This window comes from Mytilus edulis, chromosome 10 (assembly GCF_963676685.1).
Source record: "Mytilus edulis chromosome 10, xbMytEdul2.2, whole genome shotgun sequence".
NCBI classification, from domain to species: domain Eukaryota; kingdom Metazoa; phylum Mollusca; class Bivalvia; order Mytilida; family Mytilidae; genus Mytilus; species Mytilus edulis.
Window position 1 is genome coordinate 77,757,323 of NC_092353.1, and position 8,038 is coordinate 77,765,360.

General features: G+C 32.0%; 1 long non-coding RNA gene across 1 annotated transcript; it reads right to left on the reverse strand.

Annotated features, from left to right (window-relative positions):
• Window positions 1-3,519: 3,519 nt before the first annotated feature.
• LOC139491921 (uncharacterized) lies at window positions 3,520-6,398 on the reverse strand. Its single transcript, XR_011656670.1, has 3 exons — window positions 6,262-6,398; window positions 4,574-4,885; window positions 3,520-3,586 (listed from the first exon to the last, which is right to left on the reverse strand). It is a non-coding gene; the product is annotated as an uncharacterized lncRNA (long non-coding RNA).
• Window positions 6,399-8,038: the final 1,640 nt, after the last annotated feature.

Genomic DNA, 8,038 nt, shown 5'->3' on the forward strand with positions numbered 1-8,038 from the left:
ATGAACACGAATGCGGCCATTTTCATTTAAAACGGAAACCGTCTAAAATTAAACTAAAATGCTAACATTTTGAAGATTTCAGTAATTTAGCATGACTTAATGATGCTAGTACCCGATATATGTGCATTGTAGTGTAAAAAACAGCCCATATTTATGTAGCAGAAGCATTCTACTTTCCAATAAATAGGTTAAAGATTATATTTTAACAATTTTGTGAAACTGCTATATTTCGGGGCCAAAAAGGGGTCTTACTGAACCTACTCCTTTATGTATAGTCTTTATTTTGCTTATTTGTTTTCCTTTACTACACTTACATTAGAGTCGGACGTCTTTTGGACTTATTTGTACTGTTCGTTTTGATATGTGTTTGTTTATTCATACATTGACTAGTGTTATAGAAGGAGGGTTGTGATCTCGTCAAACATTTTTACAACGCTGCATTTTTTAGGCTGGTCCTAGTCAGTAGGCTCTAATCTTTGTTAGTTTGGAAAGTTTTGTTGAAATTAGGTAATTTATGTGTTTTGGAATTTATTGTGACATCTATTTTCAACGAAATAGGACACATTTTTGTTTAAAGGTCAGCTAAAAAACCGCCTCCAGTTGAGTGATTTTATCGCTATGATGAAGACTCATTAGTGGCATTGGTAGTTTTCTGTGATTTAGTATGGTTGCTGTATCTTTTCCATTTATGTACATGTATGTTGACACTTATGTCGATTACAGTATAATGACATTCGTCCAAACAATAAATTTCCCATTCCTAATTTTATTGTACACGTTCATAATTATGTCTCTCCGAAACATTTAGAGCTAAGTTAACAACCAGGAAGTACTCTCATCGTTTTGACTTTCCTTTTTAGGTCGATATTTGTTATCATTTCACTTTTTGAACACTTCATTTGAACATAATAAATAAAAATATACCTCTAAAATGTATAGAAATAAAGGAAGCGTTGTCTTGTATATCTGTGACGTCTGGTCTTCTACTTGTATTGTCACTGCAATATATCAGAATTAACACTATGAAACAAAAGTCATTCCAATATACAGAGAAGAAACATAACCACTAAATAGTATTTAAGTACGTTCATTTACACCACGAAACCTTAAAAGGCCAATCTAAATTATCTACAGGTATGGAGTTCTTTCTTTCAGAACGATAGGTAATTATTTCGAATAATCAACTCGAACGATACCATGTTTCAATGAAATATGCTCCAAGGCATAACACAATTACCAGTGTGAAATCATTATTCTTCTTGATAAAAATGCAAAATATGATTTACTTTAAAATTATATTCGTCTGATAGTTTTGGTGGCCAATTTGAGAATTTATTTTCCAAAGTTCAATATATGATAGGTGTAAAAAATCATCATTGCCGCATTTCAATTTTAGAAACAAATAATATGAGGTTATGTTAATTTATCGCTACAATGCAGATACATTATCATGTATGTGAGCTGAATTTGTACAACTTTAATAACACTAAAACAAACAGATTTAACATATTGGTGTGTAAAATTTTGAACATTTTATTGAATCACACTGATTAGGAAATCATACTGTGAAAGAGGGACGAAAGATAACAAAGGGACAGTCAAACTCATAAATCGAAAATAAACTGACAACGCCATGGCTAAAAATGAAAAAGACAAACAGACAAACAATAGTACACATGACACAACATAGAAAAAAATAAAGAATAAACAACACGAATCCCACCAAAAACTAAGGGTGATCTCAGGTGCTCAATAAAGGTAAGCAGATCCTGCTCCACATGTGGCACCCGTCGTGTTGCTTATGTGATAACAAATCCAGTAAATAGTCTAATTCGGTAGGTCCCATTCATAAAAGGGAATAGGATTGTAGTTACGACGTAAAGATCATTTCTTGAATCATTTGTGAAACGGTTATTCCATAACGGTCAACCAACTCGTGATGGCGTCCATAAAATTTACGAAGGGATGATTTAAACTTCACCATTTGGAACACTTGGTTTAATAGCTTCCTTGTGAGCAGCAACCCTCTATCAAGAAAATCATGATAGGAAATGCAAGCACGGGAATATCGTATCAATTGGAAGATATATACCCCGTATGCAGGTGCTGCTGGAATGTTGCTACTTAAAAATGGAAAGTTCACAATCGGAAAGCTGAAATCATCTCTTTTGTCGTAAAGTTTTGTTTTCAACCGACCTGTGACCTACATGTATTGATATTCGTTTTCGCGTTACATGAACATGTATAACGATTTTGTGCTATCTTCGTGTCAGTTCTTTGTAATTTATATTACAAAAAATGTACAGGTTCAAACATTAAATAAATTCATTCAGGTACACCAGGGGCCGGTCCAGGTTTGGGTGTGGTGGGCGTATCCTTTTTACATTGATGTATATTTTCTACTCTATCAAATGATCAACTAATAAAATATTTTTATATTATATTGAATAACATCCAGGTAACTCACAATGGGATCGGGTGGGGGTATAGAATTATATCTCGATAATCTGTTAACAATTGTATTGCTATTCTAAAGTAAATCATTTTGAATATTTCATTCGATTCAATTAAAAATGTTGAAAACACAGCACCCCTTCCTTTTTTCCATCAACTAAGTTGGTACAATAAATTACTTACAGAGTGTCTTGTATTTTTTTACACCGTTATCTGATAGTTACAATTCATTTGTGTTTTACTTCATGCGGATACGGTAATATTGTGTATCGAGCGATAATAATTGCTAAGGATATAATTAGATTAATTCATGAGATGTATTTCACATTCTAAATGAGCCATATGGCGTATTAAAGCCATAACGCACTAGAAAGGAATACTCCACTTTAGTGTGGTCGGTAAATAAAGTCAACAGTAGTATACCGCTGTTCGAATAGGATCCTAAATTTTGCAAATCTTTATTAGAATAATATTTTTTGAACGGTTTATAAGTCAGATAGTGCATATTTTAAGGGTTTTATGGTCGTAGAACACACATCGAGGTGTCAGATAAACGAAGGAAAGACCTACCTACGGTCGGTCTTTCATTTGATCAATCCTGACACCCCTTGGTGTGTTCTTCGAAAAAGAAAACCTTGAAATATGCATTATCTATAAATTAAAATGCACATATCTATTTGTTTCAAAATTTCATAGTTTAAGATTCAACGTGGGGAAATTATATATATTTATAACATTTTTGTTTACTACGGAGATACCTTTTATCATCATAGGGAACTTCAATAGGGTCAACTGTGCAGAACTTATCGTGGACCTTATTTAGTATTGTTTACATTCAGCATTAACTGGATGAATCACCGTTGTATATCACACATTATATATTTTAAAATTAATGGGAAGAAAAATTCGCAAAGAACTTACCTTAACGTAGGAAAATACATATACACCAGTCAAAAGTTCCTGACAAATTCATTCATCAGAAACTTTTTTCGTACGAAAAAAAGGTATGTTAGTTTTGTTTTAGTTACACCAGTGTGAATTATCTACAATATACTCATTACTTACTTTTCATCTATCATAGCTCGACATTTTGTTACAGGAGATAGGTTCGTTTTAAAAACACATTTATAATCTACAATAACAAGAACATTACAATTAAGTGATGTATTATTTTTCAATCATTCGCAATTAAAAAATGCTGAACGATGTATTTCCAAGCGTTGATATCTTGATTTATTGTTTCTGGCAATAAACCATTCATGGAACCCACACAAGGCAATTTGATAATATACATATATGGGGCATAAGTAATACAAGTCACTTTTTCATGATCTTTTCAATTTTGTTTCTCGTATTATGAACAACAAAATAATTATTTTGTAAAAATATTTCCGTTCTTCATTTATACTGTATACCTTACAAAACAAAATATTTTCTTTTACATGTGTAGATTATTCTGTATGACGGTAAGGTTATTTGTTCAAGGGTTCTTTAGTTGACTTTCGGAAATGATTTTAAATCTCACAGCGGTATACTTCTGTTGCCTTTATTAATTCGACCATTATTTTATTGATTTTGTATTTGTAGTTTGTTATATATCCAATGTATTCGTTTAGTGTATGGTTACTTGTATTAGTATGTCTTTTGATTGGGTTAAGCTATTTCAGTTGCTATTTTATAGTGTGTCTTTCCTTGGTGTGATGTTACACTATTGTTACTGGTAGGGTGAAAGTTCTTCCTATACAAACATTTAAACCTGGTTTGTTTGCACCGGTCCTAAGTCAGGAATCTGATGTTAAGGTGTTGTCGTTTTTTGATCTGGTTCATAAGTGTGTATCGTTTCTCGTTTTTTATAATAGATTAGACTTTTGGTATTTCCGTTTGAATTGATTTAAAATAGTCATGTTTGGAGCCCTTTATAGCTTGCCGTTTGATGTGAGTCAATGCTCCGTGTTGAAGACCGTAATATGACCTATAATGGATAACTTTTACAAATTGTGACTTTGATGGAGAGTTATCTTATTGCACAGCTTTCTTTTGATTCGTTTTGTTTTTCCATCGAAGCATGGAGAAACGATCAATGACATGTTTGCCAATAGACATTGGAAGCAATTCTTACCTGACGAAAGCACAAGACTACTATTTGAGCAAATCTTCAAGTAGCAAGAACAATCTTCTTGTGATGGTTTGCAAAAGCACGGATTGTTTGGTTTCATCAAAAAATCATAGCCTTTTCTGTGATCACATCTGCAGGTAGCATCATTGTTACGATCTCCTTGGTCATGTACTACTTGACCCTCTTCGTTACAAAACGATCTCAAAAATATACAATGGGTACTAGCATTTGTGTAAAATTTTAGTGGAAATGGTTGATATCTTTTTATAGAACAAATAACTGCATCTATACCTCCACGCAGAACTGCTTTCCTACCTGTAACGAACAAGTAAGCAATGAGTTTTTGTAAAGTTGAACACATTCTTTCGAATTTTTCATATAGCTTTTCAAATATTTTGTTTTGAACACAATATTTAGCTAACACAAATTCGGCTTTGAGCGTTCCTGATGAAGGTAAATTAAGAACAGCGCTTCGGACGCATGACAATTATAACGTGTTATTTTTCATTTTTTTCAGAAATAGTTGGCCTTTATGAAATATTTGTTTCTCAGATTACGACTGATAGAATCTTATCTTCGAAACTAAACTCCTTTCCTCGTTTTCGCCAATGTTACCTACTGAATTCGACTAATCGACGGGTGTATATGTATATGAATGGGAAATACAAAAATAAGTCATTACTTTAACATTAAACTGTAAAAAAAAGTTTAACACAATGTAATGAGGCATTTTCGTTTTACATGTAAAGTTTTGTTTAAGAAGAGAAATCCCTTGTCTCGATCAATATTTAATAAAAATACAAATATATGGAAATTTGATAACACATATCTTTTAGGTTAAAGGAAAAAAATGCTACGATTTTGACAGGTACCGGTAAATAATTAGAAGTTTGGACTGGAAGCAGAAAGCCAATATTAAATTAGAATATCTATTGTTATGTTTGAACAGTTAAAGATGTGTATTATTTAAAGTTCATGGTCATGTTTTACAATTACACGAATTGCTTATAACTATAAGTATAAATTAAAGTGTGCTGCATATGTAGGTATTCAGAATAGCAAACAGTGGGTCATATTTGCACTTGTTATCACACATTACAAATTACTTATTTAACTTACTTTAATTGTAGAGTATGCTATCAACTACATAATAACTAATCTTGCTATTCTTCGTTTAATCAATTTTTGATACATGTATTATCATTGCAATAATTTTGAAAATTTTCGGCGCCGTGATTGGCAAATAATGTATGTTTTTGTTATGAAGAACATGATTGGAGACAGGATTTGCTCTTCTTTCTGGGGCACTACTTTTTTTTGTGTTCATCATAGTTTAGTTTATTATGCTATGTTGTATGCACTGTTGTTGTTTGATCGTCCAACTGTGTTCTTATCAGTAACGTGTCTTTTAATTTTGAAGTATGAATGGAACTCACACTTTGAACGGATTTTACTTGATTTGAAGATTCTTTCTGGCAAATACCTTAATGTAAGTATGTTATAACAAAATTTACTAAAACGTGTTTTGGGCTATATGAAATCAAATGAAATTGGTTTACAAACGGATTTCGTTGGGAATAGGAAATTACGTGTTTGTATGATTTTTATTGCTGATGAAAATACTAAGATATATCAAGCCTTAAAATAAGGAAAACAGAATGAAATTATTGATTTCCTCCATATTATTTTACCTGGTTGTTGGAAGTCAGACCTTGTACAGTTTTCAGAATATCCGTTTATGAGATCATTTCGTAGACAAAAATATTTTGATGGATCAGCACATTGACCTTTTGCACGGAGTTTCCATTGTGATGGTTCCGGGCATTTCAGTGGAAATGCTGCACAAAAATGAACCTACAAAGACAATGCTACCTGTTTATATTATATTATTCCCTGAAATATAATTTATAAGATTCACATTTTATTGTTATGTTCAATGATTTTTAGAAACCATTGAATGTTGTATACTAAGATATGATTTCTTTGAAAAGTCGTAAAATGAAACACTGCTTATATTGTACCATAAATTCATCATAGATGAAAAAAAATAATCTTTCAACGCAACTTATGACTTCAGAAGACTCATCACTGAAACTCAAACATCTTAAGTTATACGGGCTAAAAAGAATGTGAAAAATTATAGAGGATCAAACATAACAAGGGTTGTTGCCGAATACAGCTAATGTCTTTTCTCAATGTTATTTATCTTTGTAAATATTTCGCAAAATTTACGTTCTTTCAATGATTAATGCGTGTCTGATAAATATGTGTCTACAAAAATTGAATTACAGGTCAAAAGTCATCAACGACAACAATACCAACGACACATTACATTTTATACATTTGAATCCATCTGCTAATAAAAACCCGTTAATAAAAAAAGTAATCCTTACCAATGTCATTAGTTTGAACCACATTACTCTTTTACTTTACAACCTCACACTGAGCTGCATCTTCAAAAACTACAAAATAAGTATAATCAATACTATGAAATAAATTATCTAAAAAACAAACTGAACGACATGGACTCATGCATAACTAGTTTTGTTCATTGCCGGTGTATCGTTTGTTCTATGCAGCACCAGATGGGAACATTGTGCGCTATACTCTACAGATATGCAATAACGCACTAATAGGATCTTTCATTTTGTTTAAAAGAAAAAATCCGTATGTGAAATTACAGTGGGAAACCTCAAAACAGAAAATGAATAAGTACTAACCAATATTAGTTGTCTCTTTCATGCATTTCAGTATCCGGATACTGGATGAATTTTTTTCGGCCATTTATTGTAAATATGACGCTTTCAAAAGTTACCCTTTGGTAATACATATATAATACATTAAGAGTGAACAAATTGACATCTCTTGCCTGAACTTATTGTAATTGCATTTATGAAGAAATATTTAGAAGAAAAAAGCGTTGTACAAAAAGTATAACATAGAGTTATAGTTTTCAATGATCCAGGTAAATAAGACTAAAGTCAGACAAACCCAGTCAGATGAACATAAACGTCTTAAAATATTCCAATCGCCAAACAGAGGGAATGGTATTATGTTATATCAAGCTGATATATTCTGAGGACAACAAAACCAGGCTGGAGGCAATTAATATAAGTTGTTATGTAATTGGCCATTTGTTTTTTAAATTGAATTGTTTTATATTTTGTATTTTGGGGTCTTTGATAACCGACCATTCAGAAAGGAATTTTCTCATTGTTGAAGCCCGTACGAATAGTATAGGGTTTTAGTATCATTTTAAACTCTTAGAAGTTCAAGGCATATACATGTTAAAAATTTGCCACACAGCCTTATATTTTGACCTTTTAATGAAATAGTAAAATTGAGAATGGAAATGGGGAATGTGCCAAAGAGACAACAACCCGACCATAGAAAAAAACAACAACAGAAGGTCACCAACAGGTCTTCAATGTAGCGAGAAATTCCCGCACCCGGATGCGTCCTTCAGCT